Here is a 19,093-nt window from a genome sequence, read left to right on the forward strand (position 1 = left end):
ACCCTCAGAGATTGAACACTTCAAAACAATTTTAAAAAGAACTTGTTTTTTCATAAACTGAACTTTTCCTATCCAACTATTACTGGTCACAGCACATCAGTCACTATATATGATGGATAATTTGCACAATTTTGTATAAATATTTATGGTTTAACACTGGTCACTTTAGTGATGTTGCACCATGCACTTTTGCTGAAAAATTGAAGCACCCTATGTTGCAATTGCACCTTTAATAGTAAGTACTCAGCACCACTCACAGATTTTATTTAATTATTTGGCGCACACAGGCTTAGAAGCAATACTTTAGGAATTATAGAGCTATTGCTTATTTTAAAGAAAAAGTACATTTGTCTCCATAAGGGCAGCGCCATACTACTCCTGTTTTCCTTTTATTTTTTTTTTATTTTTTTTTATTTTTTTTAATATACTTTCCACTTAGGTGGTATTGGATCCATATCCATTTACCTCATTTAGGCTCGATTCACACCTATGCATGTTGCTTTTGAGCGTTTTTGGAGGTTTTTTTTTCATGCTTGCCGCGTTTTTGAGCCGCGTTTTTGCCGCGTTTTAGCGGCGTTTTTGCCGCGTTTTTGCCGCGATTTGCGTTTTGCGTTTTTTTTTTTTTTTTTTTCATTTTTTTTTACAGTCTTACAAAAAAATTACAAAAAAAAAAAAAAATAAAAAAAAAAAAAAAAAAAAAACGGCAAAAACGCACCAAAAACGCACCAAAAACGCATCAAAAACGCTGCAAAAAAGGTGCACTTGCGTTTTTGATGCTTGTCCATTGAAAACCATTACATGCAAAACGCTGCATTTTGCATGAGAAAAAGTCCCCGACCCTTTCCAAAAACGCGGAGATACAAAAAAGCATTGATGTGAACATGTTCCATAGGAACCCATGTTAAAAAATTCCCGTGCATTTCTGCAAAATGCAAAATGCATCAAAAAACGCGCTAGTGTGAATGGGGCCTTATTACCTAATTTAAAGCACACAATGCACCTTTGCTGAATAATTGGAGCACCATATGTTGCATTTTTCACTTTTAATAGAAAAAAAATCCATCACCAGTCAGTTTTTATTCAACCTTTTGACACATACAGGTGTTAGAAGCAATTCTTTAGGAATAAGGTCACTAGATAACACATTTACTACAAAGAAGAAAAAATATGTTTTTGTCTCCATAAGGGCAGCGCCATACTACTCCTGCTTTTTTACCACTTAGGTGTTGATGTGGCCACAACACTGTAAGCCCTCACAGGGCCCTTCTGTGAAATATTAGATCAAGAATTGTAATTACATGCCCCTGTTGAACAGGGGCAGAAAAATTGGGCCTTTGGTGGTGGTGGTAGTGCTGGTGCTACAACACTGTAAGTCCTCACTCGCTCTTGGTGGGCGCAGAAACGGGCCCTGCTGTGAAATATTAGATCAAGAATTGTAATTACATGCCCCTGTTGAACAGGGGCTGAAAAATTGGTCCTTAGGCACTGGTGCCACAACACTGCAACCCCTCACAGATACTCTAGTTGGAACGCAGGAAGGAGCCCTGCTGCAAAAGAATTGCATCAAAAATTGTAATTACACGCCCCTGTTAAACAGGGGCTGAAAAATTGTGCCTTAGGCACTAGTGGCGGCGAACCAATTGAAAACAAACAGTCAGCGCAAAACTCAATGTCTACTCACAGCAGCTGAACACTAAAGGCAAATATATAAACCCTTCAGAACTATGTAAATTAATCAGTGCAGCGCTAAATTGATAACTAAAAATGATTAATGAATCAAAATTCAATAGATAAAAAGTTCATATGTTCGTATGTTGAAACACACATGTAGATAGAGAGGCACACAGACGTCAATGGTGGTAAAGGGTGCTTCATGCAAAAGTTTGGGGTGCTCCTTGATCCGTGCTCACACCATATGTTTAGCCAAACTGCTCACCTTGCTTATTAGACCCCTGAGCTAACAGGAAGGTCATAAGAGCTTTCACCACCTCTGGTGGTAATGGTAAACTTGTGGATGGAAGCTGGGCAGCTCTCGAACTCCGCAGATAAGCCTTGTAACTCTCCCGTAGCAACATATAATACAAAGAAAAAATCTAGTGCTCTCTGTATGATTTGTAAAAGGTATCATTTGATATAAGATGGGTACTCACATAAAAAGCACTTAATCCAAGTGCTAGGATATAAAGCATAAAAGGACTGGTAACAGCAAAGCTGATAAGGTGGCCGTAGTGACATTAAGATGAACTCTCGCACGCGTATCGTCCATAGGACTTCCTCAGCGATAATGGAGTCTCACAATGCCACTGTAGTTTAAGTAGATAGCCCCTTATCTCACTCACCTGTGTAATTAAAGAACGAGCGGTAAGCCTCCAATCAGGACGCACCACTCACTAATAGGAAGAGTATCTAAAAAGGTTACCATAGTAATCCCTAAAGCGCGTCATGCGGCGCGGAGCATGCATGGTAATCCGACTGGGTAATTGAACAAACGAGCGGTAAGCGTCCTATCGGAGCGCACCACTCGGACATGGGAGGAGTTTGGTAGGCTGTGGCTCTATAGTGGTCATTATGCCGCGACGGCACGACAACGTGACGGCGGATCACATGACCACCCACCTCAAAGGGTACCTCCCACCTAAAGAAAGTATAAACAAAACTAAGACATGTTTGCCTGTTACCATGGTGATCCGGCATTACGTCCGCAAAGCGGCAGATCGCACGCCAGTCATCATCACAGTATCCCGCCTTCCCGGGGCGGAGTACGCATACAGCCTCAAGTGTGTGTGGTTGTCACAGCAACCTAAGAGAAGGGGGCTGGGCACACACCACGTCAATACTGCAAACCAAATACCATTCAAATATATATAACTTAAACAGAATATATTAAAAAAGGAGTCACCCAGGGAACCAGCCTGGACTAAGGCTCCCTAAGACTAAGAAGTTATTGTTAATGCCTACATGATCTGTGGTCACCAATGCTGACCCAAAATCGGGCATCAAAAATGCACATAATACTTCAGAGATATAATCTGATAACAACAAAAATAATATTGCTAAAAATAATATAAAATAATCTTAATTAGTCACCACGGCCACCTTTTACAATCTCCCAAGTATACCAGACACCAGTTACATAAAACACCTAACAACTAAAAAAAATAATAAAAATTAAAAAAATATAAATAAAAAATACATAAAAACTACAGAGAAAAAAAAAAAAAACTAACGATCAGAAATAAAACAATTCAAATCAAACTCGACATTGAGCCCCGTAGGTACTCCTACATGTGTTTCATATATCCAAAAAGACTCGCGGCGGCTCAATTGTCTTATGAAATTGCCGCCCCTCCAATGGGGTGTTACTTTTTCCACTCCCCAGAACTTTAGTTTAACAGGGCTGCGTTTGTGGAAGAGTTTAAAATGTTTGGAAACATTGTGAGAATCCAGGCCCTTCTTAATATTGGTGATATGTTCACCAATACGAATATGAAGGGACCTAGATGTTCTACCTACATATTGTAGGCCACATTCGCATTCCATGATATAAACGACTCCTGATGTCGAACATGTAATGAAATCCCTAATTTGATAGACCTTTTTTGTAGCTGTGGCTACAAACTCTTTGCGTTTTTTAATATTGCCCTTGGTTTGTTTACATGGTGGGCATCGCCCACATGCATAGAAGCCTGTCATAATGTTCGAAATCCTGTTTACACAAGAGAGAGGTGGGTCAATTACCCCCGGGGCCAATTTATCTCTTAAGGACGGTGCCCTCTTATAGACAAACTGGGGGTATTCCGGGAGTACAGGGCCCAAAGTTTTATCCTGTCTGAGAATGGGCCAATATTTCCGGACTATTTTTTCAAATTTTTTATATTGAACATTGTAGTCCAAGATCATTCTAATATTGCCCACACCCTCACGTTTGGCCCTCGGGCCATTGGATACTAGTGACTTTCTCTCTAAAATTCGAACTCGAAAGCTCTTATGACCTTCCTGTTAGCTCAGGGGTCTAATAAGCAAGGTGAGCAGTTTGGCTAAACATATGGTGTGACTAGTGGCGGCGCCCAGAAACAAAAATGTTCTTACAAGCTATCGGCGTGATCATTGAGGAGGAAGAGGATAATTACTCAGGATAGTCACTCAGCATCAGCATAGGCAGTCTTTGAAGGGATCTGAGATTTCAAAAAAAATTATTTGGTTACATCAGCATCAGGTGCTTGGTAGCTGGTGGTGATCCAAGACTGATTCATTTTTATGAAGGTCAGTCGATCGACCGAGTCGGTGGACAAACGCACCCTGTGATCGGTTACAAAGCCTCCAGCAGCACTGAATGTGCGTTCCGCAAGAACGCTGGATGCAGGACAGGCCAGTAGCTCAATTGTATACTGTGCAAGCTCTGGCCAGTGAGGATTTTCGGAGGGAAAGGTGTCCAAGTTAGATCTTGCCCCTAGGTATTCCTGCACCATGTAAAACAGACACTGGCGATGGCTGCTGGAACCGATCATACCTTGGGGCTGCGGACTAAAAAAATTGTCTGAACGCATCGGTCAGACGGCCACCTTCTCCACCACTCCTTCTTTGACTGACCGAAGCCTCAGCAACACGTTGTCCAGAAACAGGAGTTTGTAACCTCCCAGTCTCTGGGAACGTGTTGCACAGACCTTTCTGCAAGGCCTCCCGAAGATGTTTCATCCTCTGCTCCCTCTGCGACGGCAAGATAAGGTCCGCAACCTTACCCTTGTAACGTGGATCAAGGAGGATTGCCAGCCAGTATTGGTCCTTCTACTTGATACCACGAATATGAGGATCCTTACGCAGGCTTTGCAGGATCAGGGAGGCCATGCAGGGTAGGTTTGCTGAGGCATTCGGTCCGGAGTCCTCTGGGTCACTAAGGACGACATGGTCCGCAGCCACCTCCTCTCAGCCACGTACAAGTCCATGTGTTTCTTGGGACTGATCCCTTAAAGACTGCTGCTGATGCTGAGTGCCAGGCTCCACCTCCATACTGACACAATCCTCCTCCTCCTCCTCATCCTCTTCCTGTGTGATCGGCGGGCACCCAGGAACACTGTCTGGATAAAGGGGGCCTTGAGAGGTAAGGAAGTCCTCCTCTTCCTGCCTCTGTTCTGCCTCAAGTGCACTGTCCATTATTCCACGCAGCGTGTGCTCCAACAGGTGGACAAGGAAGACAGTGTCAATGATGCATGCACTATCACTGCTCACCATCCTCGTGGCCTCCTCAAATGGTGACAGGACAGTGCATGCATCCCTGATCATGGCCCACTGGCGTGGGGGAAAAAAAACTAGCTCCCCTGTCCTGGTGCCATAGTCGCACAGGTACTCATTGATGGCCCTCTGCTGCATGTGCAGCCGCTGCAGCATGGCCAACGTTGAGTTCCACCTGGTGGGCATGTCACAGATTAGGCGGTTCTTGGGCAGGTTAAACTACTTTTGGAGGTCTGCCAGCCGAGCACTGGCATTATATGACCGGTGGAAATGCACACAGACTTTCCTGGCCTGCCTCAGGACATCCTGTAAGCCCGGGTACCTGCCCAAGAACCGCTGCACCACCAAGTTAAGGACATGAGCCAAACAGGGCACATGGGTCATTTGTCCCTGTCGGAGGGCAGAGAGGATGTTGCTGCCATTGTCGCAAACCACCATTCCTGCCTTAAGTTGGCGTGGCGTCAACCACCTTAGAACCTGCCCCTGCAGAGCTGACAGAACCTCTGCCCCAGTGTGGCTCCTGTCCCCCAAGCACACCAGCTCAAGCACTGCATGGCATCTTTTGTCCTGCATACTTGCGTAGCCTCTTGAACGGCTACGGAGCACAGCTGCTTCCAAGGACAAAGCACAGGAAGAGGCCATGGAGGAAGAAGAGGGGGTGGAGGAGAGAGGTGTGTCACAATCATTAGTAGTGGCATTTTGGAGGTGTGGTGGCGGAACAACCTCCAACACTACTGCACCTTGTCCTGCATCCTTCCCAGCTGCCAGCAGAGTCACCCAATGCGCGGTGAAACTTAGGTAACGTCCCTGTCCATGCCTGCTGGACCATGAGCCAGCGGTAATATGCACCTTACCGCTGACCGCCCTGTCCAGCAAGGCATGGACATTGTCTTCCACATGCCGGTAGAGAGCCGGAATCGCCTTCCGTGAGAAAAAGTGACGTTTGGGTACCTGCCACTGAGGAACCGCACATTCCGCAAACTCATAGAAGGGGGCAGAGTCTAAGAACTGAAAAGGCAGCAGTTGAAGTGCTAGCAATTTTGCCAAGCTAGCATTCAACCGCTGGGCATGTGGATGGCTGGGAGCGAACTTCTTTCAGCGGTGCAGCAGCTGGGGCAGGGAAATTTGCCTGGTACAATCTGACGTCGGTGTACCGAAAGCAGATTGCCCACAAGTACTTGGCTGTGACACACCTAATTCTACACCTTCATTCCTCTCAGTGCAGGTCTCAGAGGACTGAAGGTATAGTGGGGTTGGAGATCTCAGCTAATGAGGAGCAAGGAGAGGTCCTCTTTGTTCTTTGGTGTGGGTCTTTTAGATACGCTTGCCAAGGAACTGCATGGCAGGTCAACATAAACACCACCAACCTTCTACAGGTAGCTTTATCTGAACACTGTGCAGAGCTCGCAAAAAACGAACTTGTAGCTTATTTAGCTGCCTGCGGTAGTGATAGGATCAGGAAAACACCATTAACACTGTGTGCAGAGGTCGCACTATACTAACTTGTAGTTTTAGCTGAACACTGTGAGGAGGATGCATTACACTAACTGTAAATAGTCTAGCTGCCTGACTGTGGTACTAATAGGATCAAAAGAACACCAGCAATTTTCTTCAGGTAGCTGTAAATACTGTAACAAGACAAGCCTGCCTGTCAGTAGGAAAATAACAGGAACGGATCTAGCTAAACTGAATACAGTGTATATATATATATATATATATATATATATATATATATATATATATAACACCTGGGATGCATATATATACACAATACACTGTAAGTGCAGCTAACTCACTGACTGTCCTGCCTAATCTATCTAACTTAAATCAAATGACACTGTCTCTCTGTCTATCTCTTTCAACGCCAGAACACACACTACACAGGGCCGCCGTGTAGGCGGCCTTATATAGTGTGGGGCGTGTACTAAATCCCCTGAGCCATAATTGGCCAAAGCCTCCTTGGCTTTGGCCAATTACGTCTTTCTGTTCAGATGGCGCTGTGATTGGCCAAGCATGCGGATCATAGTGCATGCTTGGCCAATCATCAGCCAGCAATGCACTGCAAAGCCGCAGTGAATTATGGGCCGTGATGCGCCACACGAATTTGGCATGAACGGCCCATATCTTTCGCAATTCGGCGAACGGGTGAACAGACGATGTTCGAGTCGAACATGGGTTCGACTCAAACACGAAGCTCATCCCTAGTGCTGAACAGAGGAACCGCTGGAGTTAACTTTTTAAGTTAACCAGCAGGTGATGGTTGCTAGGTGATCCTAGAAACTAATCATTAGCTTGTTAATATGAAAAATTAACTCCAGCAGTTCCCGCCCTCTCTTCAGCGCTGCTGTATCTCTTCCTCTGGCTGCATGATTAAGGTAGGAAGGGGCTGGGGGGGTCTGTGTAACATGCAGGGGTGCAGGGAGCTGTGTAATTTAAAGGGATCAAGAGGTACAGGGTGATGTGTAATGTAAAGGAGTCCAGAGGTGCAGGGTGCTGTGTCATGTAAAGGGGTCCAGAGAGGCAGGTTGCTGTGTAATGTAAAGGGGTCCAGAGGTGCAGGGTGCTGTATAATGTAAAGGGGTCCAGAGGTGCAGTTGTGGAGAGGGGGTACGCAGTAGTAACAAAGATATTGGGGTATGCAGGGGGCACAGATGGGTGTTTTTACATTTTAATGTGGGGGGTGCCGGATATAGGACCCGCCTCGGGTGCCAAATGGTCTAGGTACGCCCCTGGCTCAAGGGACTTTTGCTAAGAAACGCTAAAACAATTAATCATATAATCTAAATTGTTTATTACAAAAATGATTTAAAAAATCAAGTTAAAAACATATACTGTTTGTAAATTTGCAGGTATCCATAGAAGAATATTCACAGTAACATATCAGATAGTCACAGGCTACAGGATGGCTGGGCTATATCATTGATATATTTGCAGCAATTATTCTCAATGCGTTTTAGGAAACTAAGTTCACTTCCTCAGGAGAGATAATAACTAGCTATATATGGTTGAAAATCATTTAAAAAAAACAGTCATATTTGATAAATATCTGTTGAACATGCATGCGATAACGCCATCATTGTATGAAAATATTCCCCCAATTGTTGACATATTGATCACTAACAACATAAATGGTACATTTTTCATCGATCGGTGGAAATGATGTAACTTTTTTGACCTTTGTGAACCCTCTCACTGAATTTAAAAGAAGGATCTTTATTTTGTGTGTTTTAGGGCTGGGCTCTCAGCCCTTCCTTCTCTGTGCTCAGGTAGCTCAGCTGTCGGTTAATTGCTAGAACTCATCATTTCACAGTGGATCACCTGTTGATCATCTCCTGCTCGTCAGTCAAGCCCACAGCCTGCCCCTCCTGGCTATTTAAACTACCTGGTTAATTTCATCAATTGCCTTTGCCTTGGTCAAACATATCTAGAGACTCTCTGCTGTGTTCCTGTTGAAGACTTGCCTGGCTGATGTCCCTTTTGGTTCCTGATCTGCCTCTGACTACGCTGATCTCTGGCTTCCTGATTTTCTGGCTTGTTCAGACTACCCGGTTTGGCTACCGAACCCTGGCTTTGTTTTGAGTAAGTTTACCACTTGTACCATTTTTTTAAAAAGGTGTGATTTTTACAGCATTTTCTGTCTGTCTGTTTCATGGTTCCTGACAGTAGGCGAAGGCCATGAATTCAGAAGATGCAGGCAATCCACCTAGTGGTAATTTTTTTCCCAGGTTAAATGAGCAGGATTCGCACTGCTCACCTGGATCCTCCCACTGTTGCTGTTCTGGTACAACCTGTGTTGCAGGCCGTCCCTGCTGCTGCTCGCATATTACCTCTGTACGGAGGTATGTCTGGTTCCGCTTCGCTTCCCCAGCGATTTGGGGGTGATCCAGTTCAATTCAGATGGGTTTGGTTGGGATATACTTTGAGATGCTGCCCCAGGCATTCCCCATGGACAGAAGCAAAGTAGGCTTCATCATTTATTTGCTTTCTGATAGAGGGCTTGCCCAGGCAAAGGCTCTATGGGAGACACAAAAACCCATTGTCCTGAGTTCCTCAGAGTTTGTGGCTTCCTTTAAAAGGGTATTTGACGTTCTCACATTCTCCACTTCTGCTGCCAAGAGCCTCATGTCCATCAAACAGAGTACGAGGACTGTTGCCGATTACGCCATTGAATTCCTTACTCTGGCAGCAGAGGTCGCTTGGAACAATGAGGCCCTCGTGGTCTTTCAGATAACATCAAAGATGAGATAGCAGCCCGAGACATTCCTACAGATCTGGAGAAGTTTATCACGTTTGCTATTCTCATTGACTCCAGACTCCGAGAGAGACCTTCCTTTAAGGAGCGCTTGCGGAAGCCTCCTGTACATTTGGCTCTATGCTTTGCAGTCCCACGCTTGCCTCCCTCACCTCCCATGCCTCCGTGTACCAAGTCTGTCAGTAAGGTAGAACCCAAGCAGTTGGGCTTCACACGTCTCCCTGTGGATCTGAAGGCCTTTAGGAGGAGGGAGTGATGCTTTAACATGTGCATTAACACAAATGAGGGTAGATAAGAAAAAAGAAATTATGCTTGGCGCTCTTCCTGCAGGACAAGATGATTTAAAACAACCTGTCAAACTACAAAGTTTAAGTGAGGGGTGCCAGACAAACTTGTAGCTGGAGTGCAGTGTGGTGTAGAGACAATAACTCACACAAGCAGATGCAAGGAAAACTTATATAGTAATGCAGTAACTGTTCACAACAAACCCAGTGGGAAGGCCATCTAGCCGGGTACACTCACAGATCCAGTAGTGTGACAGGAGCAGATTCTAGCCAGAATGATGGCGTCTGTTGAGATGAACAGAATGTGACCTGGCCAGCCAGCACTCATTAGGACCCTTACGCTAGTACTTTCCCTAACAGGCAGGTAGGTACCTACCCTGTCCACTCACAAAATGCGCACCAAGCCTGGGCCTTAAAAATGCTGTGCCTGAACCAAGATGGCTGCTCAATTGAGCAGTAGCATCGAAGTCGATCACATCCAAAGTGACCAGGGAAACCATAGATTAATCATGTTCCTCCTGACTTCCTCTCTGGCTGCAGTGCAACTGCGGAATAGCGTCACCTACAGGGGAGAAAGTAGACAGCACCTGCCTACATCCCCCCCCCCCCTTTTTAACAGAAGCTGTCCTCGGCATCACAAACACATGAGACAACAGTAATACCAATAAACACAATAGGACATAGCTACACAAACCAACAAACAGTTTCAAACAACAAAGTCAGAATATTTTGCAGGGCGTTGGCCACGGTTAGACCACAAAGGCAGTTTGTTCTTCTGACTTTCGTTGGAGTCACTTGGCAAAGGTTCATCAGCAGGCAGTGATTAGGGGGCCTCAGGTGGCAAGTGGCTAGGTGTGTGAGCCCACAGGGCTCACCTTTAACGAGTCAGTACAGTCCGTGAAATTGGATGGGGCGGACGGACCCTTTAGGCTGTCGTCAGTGAAGTCGTCATGTTCTGAGTTCTGGGAGGCTGGAGACTCGAGGATGATAGTTGGTAGAAACCAGCCTGTTTGTGTTTCACATACTGGGGGAGGATCCACAGCGTCAAAACACCTCCTGGTGGTCAGTGGGTATTCGGGGGTTGCCGCTGCCCAATACAAAGGGTCCCAGCATGTTCCAATGCAGTCTCGTTTTAGCGGGATCGGGCCTTTCTGAAACAACTAGATAGACTGGAGTAAGTGGGAAAGGCTGCCACACCATTTGGTATGGGGTGCACTCCCATTTGGATTCCAGCTTGCTCACTCTAGCATGCTTGGTGGTTTTGGTTACCGGTCCCCTGGTCGCAGTAGCTACCTTTTTATGCTTGTCCATCACCAGCTGCTTTGCCCTTTGCATACGCTTCCAATGCTCCTGTACCCAGAATCTGGGTGTCCTGGGCGTAAGGTGTTCTGGGGTCTCCAGCAGAAGGTCCATGGGCATTCGGCCGTATCACCCGAATATCAGGAAGAATAGCATATGCCCAGATTAATGGACCGTGTTATTGTAGGTCCACACCATGGCCGACGTGCTGATGCCAGTGGTCTCGGTAACTTAGTTCTAGAGTCTGTTGCATGCCCAGCAGGGTGCGGTTAAACCCACTCACGGGCTCCATTCCCTTGAGGTTGATAGGGGGTGGTATGGGTTTTCCGGATGCCACTGAGGCGGCACAATTCTGTCATAATCACAGATTCATAGTTTGGACCTTGATCAAATAGGATCAGCTTCGGACAGCCATAGGGTTGAACTATGTGTTCTCAGAAGTGCTTGGCGTTGGTGGTAGCTGTTTGATTCCCAGTGGGTACCACCACTGCAAACTTGGTGAAGTGGTCCACAAAGACCAGGGCATACTGATATCCTGAAGGGGCACTAGAAAGTGTAAGAAAGTCTATAGTCACCAACTCGAATGGCTTGGAGGTGGTGATGGTTAGAGGTATCACCTTCTCTGCGGGGGCCTTGTGGATGGTACAGCTTTCACACTCCTGACAGGCCTGGGGCACCCAGTATGGCAAGTGGAGGCAAAAGAAGCACCTCTGAACCAGGGATTCGGTTCAATCTGTCCCGAAGTGACCACCTGGCAGACTTCCAGGATGTGCGACTGGGTGACCATAACTTGGAGGCTATCCTGTTGCTCTGAGATGCGATCCTGCCGGTAAAGCACCTCTTTTCAGAACTCCAGATGGTCCCATTGCCTCAAGATTGCTTGAGCAACAGGGGACAGCTTTTGACACTTCCGAGAGGGCCGGTGTTTCAGAGAGAAGTAGGTGTGAATCATTTTGCTAAATAAGAGCCCACTCCTTCCATCCATAGAGTTCTGCTGCCTTGACTCGAGAGTAAGGACTTTGCCTTTCAATGGCACACGAGGCAGCGGGTGCTGGAAAGACAGGTGCAACCTCTGTCTTCCAGGTCCATGTCTTCTACTGGGAGTTCCACCAGGAAGTGGGACAGGGTGTCAGCATGTCCACTGTGTTTTCCTGGTCAATAGTGTTTGAGTTTTAAAGGAGCTGTAGTGGGGGTTCTTCTCTGAGCTGTAGGCTCCAGCTAGCTTAGGCAATCACCCTCTTCTGTCCATCTTGTACCTGGACCCAGGAAGGAGCGCAACTTCATAATGGTTTTAGGAGGTTGCCAACTTTGGACAGCTTGCACTTTATCCAGGTCTGGGGAGACGCCTCCAGCCTGGACCACATGCTTCAAGTACTTGATCTATTACAGTGTATTTGTGAGGTAGCGGACACAGTTTTTGTATGAACAATATCAACCCAGACCAATTGTGGGACTTACTATACATCTATTATATTGCTGGACTTTTTTGAATTTAGATTTTCTGTGATGCAAATTATATAAGTTTACTGGTCATCTGCATTATGTGGTTTGTTTGTCTCAAGTGCGAAACACAGCTAATCACCAGAATCCTAAAAAACTTGTGCTCATTAACAAGGATCCTAAAGGACTGGAGCTCAAGTCCTTTAAGTTCCTGACAATGGCCCTGAATCTATCACTCTGGGGCTTATTGCGTTTTAATTATTACCACTGCTTGTGTACACTGGCGCATGTGGCAGTATACTGTAAAAAACAGGATGCAGCTCTATGCTGATAAAGGCAGATTTGAGCATATACATACAGCTGTGCTCATAAGTTTACATAACCTGGAAGAATTTATGATTTCTTGGCCACTTTTCAGAGAATATGAATAACACTCAACTTTTCTTTCACTCATGGTTAGTGTTTGGCTAAAGCCATTTATTATCAATCAACTGTGTTTACTCTTTTTAAATCATAATCACAACAGAAACTAGCCAAATGACCCTGATCAAAAGTTTACATACCCCAGGTCTTAATTCCATGTATTGTCCCCTTTAACATCAATGATAGCTTGAAGTCTTTTGTGGTATTTGTGGATGAGACTCTTTATCTTCTCAGATGGTAAAGCTGCCCATTCCTTTTGGCAAAAAGCCTCCAGTTCCTGTAAATTCTTGGCCTGTCTTGCATGAACTGCACATTTGAGATCTCCCCAGAGTGACTCAATGATATTGAGGTCAGGAGACTGAGATAGCCACTCCAGAACCTTCGCTTTATTGTGCTGTAGCCAATGACAGGTTGACTTGGCCTTGTGTTTTGGATCATTGTCATGTTGGAATGTCCAAGTACGCCCCATGTGCAGCTTCCTGGCTGATGAATGCAAACGTTGCTCCAGTATTTTTTGATAACATACTGCATTCATCTTGCCATCAATTCTGACCAAATTTCCTGTGCCTTTGTAGCTCACACATCCCCAAAACATCAGTGATACCTCCGTGTTTCACAGTAGGAATGGTGTATCTTTCATCATAGGCCTTGTTGACTCTCCAAATGTAGTGTTTATGGTTGTGGTCAAAAAGCTCACTTTTGGTCTCATCACTCAAAATGACTTTGTGCCAGAAGGTTTGAGGCTTGTCTCTGTGCTGTTTGACATATTGTAAGCGGATACTTTGTGGCATTTGTGTAGTAATGCCTTTTTTCTGGTGACTCAACCATGTTTCCCATCTTTCTGTGCCTCCTTTTTGTGCATCTTGAAACCCACCACATGTTTTCAGAGAGTCCTGTATTTCACCTGAAGTTATTTTGTGGGTTTTTCTTAGCATCCCAAATAATTTTCTTGGCAGTTGTGGCTGAAATCTTGGTTGGTCTACCTGACCGTGGTTTGGTTTCAACAGAACCCCTCATTTTCCACTTTTTGATTAGAGTTTGAACGCTGCTGATTGGCATTCTCAATTCCTTGGATATCTTTTGATACCTCTTTCCTGTTTTATACAGTTCAACTACCTTTTCCCACAGATCCTTTGACAATTCTTTTGCTTTCCCCATGACTCAGAATCCAGAAACATCAGTGCTGCACTGGATGAAAGATGTAAGGGTCTGTCAGGAGTCCAGAAACTCATTGACATTTTATACATACACACACACACACACACACACACACACACACACACACACACACACTAATTACAAGCAAACAGATCACAGGTGAGAATGGTTACCTTTAATAGCCATTCAAACCACTTTGTGTCAACTTGTGTGCATGTTATCAGGCCAAAATCACCAGGGTATGTAAACTTTTGATCAGGGTCATTTGGATAGTTTCTGTTGTGATTATCATTTAAAAAAGAGTAAACAAAGGTTTATTGATATTAAATGGCTTCAGCCAAACACAACCCATGAGTGAAAAATGTTTTTGTGTTATCATTCATATTCTTTGAAGAATGGCCAAGAAATCATAAATTTTGCCAGGGTATGCAAACTTATGAGCACAACTGTATGTACAGGCACGGATGTGTGCACCCAAACACGCCTATACTGGTGACTGTATGCAACTACTGACTTCCAGGCACAGAAAAACGTCTGTTTTTATGGTTTATGGTCCTTTGGTTTATGTCCTATTATATTGCACACTCTTCTGCTGCATACACACGGTCGGAATTTCCATCAAAAAAAGTGTGATGGGAGATTTTGGTCGGATATTCTGACTGCGTGTATGCTCCATCCAACTTTTTCTGTCTGAATTTCTGCCAGCAAAAGATTGAGAGATGGCTCTCGGAAATTCGGTTCGTCTGTATGCAATTCCGACGCGCAAAAAATCATGCATGCTCGGAAACAATTCGACGCATTCTCGGAAACACTGAACTTCATTTTCTCGGCTCGTTGTAGTGTTGTACTGTGACAGACCTAGCCGGGACAGAGGCTGTTGGATAGGACTGAATGCAAGCCTGTTGCCTTTTTGATTATGGGCCCTAGCATTTGGGGGAATGGTGCTCTCTGTGAGCTGTATGCCTGGGGACCCTGGGGTTGGTGTTACTTTGGATTCAGCTCCATGTCCCCCCAAAACACACAGACTCTGGGAACCCTTTATATGCCATATTAGAATAAGACTGAATTATACTGTTGGGACACATCCTATGAGGAGATGCTGGTGTCATCAACTCCAACTACCTGTGTTTATGTTAATTGAATGAGCTGATCACATTGTCCTCTATACAATGTAGGAGACGGGACGACTCCTATTGGAGCTGCTGCTATTGTGAGAAGGTGTCCTGTGATAATTAACTCAGTCTGGGCAAAAGGTCATGTCTCAATCACCTAGGCTGTCTAAAGGATTAGTTAATTAGCTCGTGTTAATTAGGTTAATTAGGTTACGTTTATATTGTTAGAGTAATATTTTCTCCTGTATATAAGACTGTATTCTGGTTCTGAATAAAGTGAGTTCATGTTAGCAACAAGCAAGTGTCGTCTTGTTTTGTGCTCAGAGAGGTTGGGATATCTGTATACAGACTGGGAGGAAGTGGTATATGACGGAAGCACTTCGTGACATTGGTGGCAAGCAGCGGGAAAGCTTCCTGCAGTCTGGGACATCCAAACTTCCATCTTGATCCAAGGTCCAGATAGCAGGAGAGGAGAGGTACAGATACCAGCCGCCATGGATGAGGAATTCAGAAGGAGGTTGCGAGAGATGCAGATACAGCACAGAGGACCAGTATCAGAGCAGGTCCTGCTGGGATGGTGTGATTCTATTCACTGCAAACTCTGGAAGGAAGCGCTAGCCCGTGAGCAGCGACACCAGGGAAAAGTTCTCCCCTCCATCGAGGAAAGGTATTGGTCGCAGTACGGACTGCAGGTGCGGTTTTTGGGAGAAAAAACACACAAGAAGCAGACAGCTGAATTAAGCAGGCTGGTCTGGGCAGAGATAAAGCTGGATGAGAGCTACAGAGCCCTCCGGTGGCATGTATCCCAAGCATGTCCCTGGATAGCGGATGACAGCCCAACGGAAGGCTTAAGCTACGGCGGCTTGGGACTGTTGTATGTGAAGCTGACAGGGGACTCTAACTTTGGGAGTGATTTGGAGTGGCGGGTGGACGAAATCATGGATTTCAGAGAAGGGCTACTGAACATTTCGGAAGTGCACTGGGCACAGGAAGATTTGGAGTTTCTTGTCGTTCAGGAATGGGAGCTAGAGATCGCCTACAGATGGCTGCTAGACATTGCTCAGTGCCAGGGCTGGGCTCCCTTTGCCTGGGACTATCAGGAAATACCAGCTGACAACCCTGAAATCCTGGCTGAAGAGTCTGCAATGTGGCAGAGCAATAGTGTGCTTTGCCAACCTGCCCCCGCAGCTATGGAGGCGGAGGTCTTATGGCGGATGCAGCAAGTGCTGACTGACCTTGATGATCCTGTTTCTGCATGGGATGATCTTGGATGGAGGAATGTGCCTGTCCAGCAGCATGCCAGAGAATCTGCAGTGGAAAATCTGGAGATTGCCATCCCCAAACCTGAAGTGCTGACAACAGGGCAGAGCTCTGCTAACCTCTGCCCAGCACTGATAGCATCTTCTGGATTCCATGGACAGGAGATGGTGAACCTCCATCTCCAGACACCAGTTGCAGAGACAGGGGATTTGATAGACTTTTCTGCTGAGGAAGAACCATCGGGTGAGCCCCCAGCAGAAGAGTTGGGATTAGGGCCAAACTTCATTGCGCTCTGCTCAGCACTGATGGCATCTTCTGAGTTCCACGGACAGGAGATGGTGAACCTCCTATCCCCAGACATCAGTTGCAGAGACATGGGATTTGATAGACTTTTCTGCTGAGGAAGAACAACCTGATGAGCCTCCAGCAGAAGAGCTGCTATCAGGGCCAAAGTTCCCTGTGCTCTGCCCATCACCAACAGTGGCTTCGGCCTTCTTGAGAGAAGAGGTAGTCGGCCTTTCTCCCACAACACTGACAGGGACATGTGATTTTCTGCCAGCAGCATCTATGGAGTTACAACAAACTTCTCCAGCTGAAGATCTGGTAACTGAACAGAGGGTCCAAGACCTTTGTCAAACACTTTTAGCAATTCCAGAGACTGAGGATTTGATAGACATTTCTGTAGAGGAGGAACCACCTCACAAATCCCCAGCAGAAGTGCTGGCAACAGGACAGAGGGTCCAAGACCTCTGCCCCACACCTGCAGCAATTGTGGAGGCCCAAGTTGAGGAGGTGGCAGTCTATCACGATCTGCAGATCTGGATCCAAGGAGAGAATTGCAGTCATCACCTCACAACTGCAGCTTGATCTGGTGTCGGTGGATGGGGCTTCAGTTCCCACCTGTATACCCCAGGGATGCTGGGCAGTCGGCCCAGATCCCCAACAGCAGGATGGAGTGAGCTCAGTCCCCCTGTCTTCTCTCCAGTGGCAGAAAGGACTCCAGGAAGAAGGGCCAGTCCAGGCCTCTCCCCAGTGGCAGATATGTTCTCTGAGAGAGGCAGAGGTTGGCTGGGTGAGTAATACTCTGTTTGGAATAATTTATTTGGGGTACTGTGTGGGTACAGGCAGTAGAGGACTGGAACTACTGACTAATTTTGGAGTCAACCCGTCTGGGGTCTCCTCCTGTGTTAGTCTCCTGCCGAAAGGGGAGAAATGTGACAGACCTAGCCGGGACAGAGGCTGTTGGAGAGGACTGAATGCAAGCCTGTTGCCTTTTGATTATGGGCCCTAGCATTTGGGGGAATGGTGCTCTCTGTGATCTGTATGCCTGGGGACCCTGGGGTTGGTGTTACTTTGGATTCAGCTCCATGTCCCCCCAAAACACACAGACTCTGGGAACCCTTTATATGCCATATTAGAATAAGACTGAATTATACTGTTGGGACACATCCTATGAGGAGATGCTGGTGTCATCAACTCCAACTACCTGTGCTTATGTTAATTGAATGAGCTGATCACATTGTCCTCTATACAATGTAGGAGACGGGACGACTCCTATTGGAGCTGCTGCTATTGTGAGAAGGTGTCCTGTGATAATTAACTCAGTCTGGGCAAAAGGTCTTGTCTCAATCACCTAGGCTGTATAAAGGATTAGTTAATTAGCTCATGTTAATTAGGTTAATTAGGTTACGTTTGTATAGTTAGAAATATTTTCTCCTGTATATAAGACTGTGTATTCTGGTTCTGAATAAAGTGAGTTCATGTTAGCAACAAGCAAGTGTCGCCTTGTTTTGTGCTCAGAGAGGTTGGGATATCTGTATACAGACTGGGAGGAAGTGGTATATGACGGAAGCACTCAAGCGGAGTGTGGGACGTTCCGTGACATGTACGTCACCGCGTTCTTAACGGTCGAAAGTTCAGAGAATTTTTGTGTGACTGTGTGTATGCAAGCCAAGCTTGAGCAGAATTCCGTCGGAAAAACCATCCAAGATTTTTCCGACGGAAATTCCGCTTGTGTGTACGGGGCATTCCTCTAAAATGACACATTCTCTATGTAGCACTAACTCTCGGTGGAGCTGCTGGTTTAAAGCAGGCTGTTACCTTCACTCTCGACACCTCTGTTTCACCGGCACCGGGTCTAGGGTCCCGTTGAGTTTACCTCTGGACGATGTAGACACCAAACACTTGAGTATATTTTCCAATGCTTTAATGAACAAGTAATACAGGAAGTAGCAGGAAAGAGGCAGAAGGAAAGTTGCAGGGAAGCTCAAATACCTTTCCTTAGTATTCTTTAGAACCTTCTTTTCAATTGAACACTTCTAATTGAATGCACTCCCCTTGTGGGATTCAATCTTTGCCCGCCTGGATAGGCCTCTCTCACTTGCCTAGCAGCCAGTATGTAGCACGAACAAAAGTCTCTGCCACAGACTTGTTTGGAATAAAACCCGTACGATCCTCTGCTACAGGATGTATTGGTTTGTGATGAATGTCAGACACAGTACTTGAACTGTTAAGCCAACCCGGCAGTACTATGCAGTAAGATTACTTTAGGATACGTCCTCCAACCGAGTCACCAAGCCCCTCTCCAGACCAGCACTCTGCATGATCCTTCCATGGCAGGTCCTCCCCTGGGATCT

At 45.8% G+C, this 19,093-nt stretch overlaps 1 protein-coding gene across 1 annotated transcript in view; it reads right to left on the bottom strand.

Moving 5' to 3' along the window:
• The window catches only part of SLC9A3 (solute carrier family 9 member A3), a gene marked incomplete in the record, with an annotated part of 668,605 nt that overhangs the window by 91,413 nt on the left and 558,099 nt on the right, over window positions 1–19,093 (bottom strand).

The sequence above is a fragment of the Aquarana catesbeiana genome, linkage group LG05, assembly GCF_042186555.1.
Source record: "Aquarana catesbeiana isolate 2022-GZ linkage group LG05, ASM4218655v1, whole genome shotgun sequence".
NCBI lineage: Eukaryota > Metazoa > Chordata > Amphibia > Anura > Ranidae > Aquarana > Aquarana catesbeiana.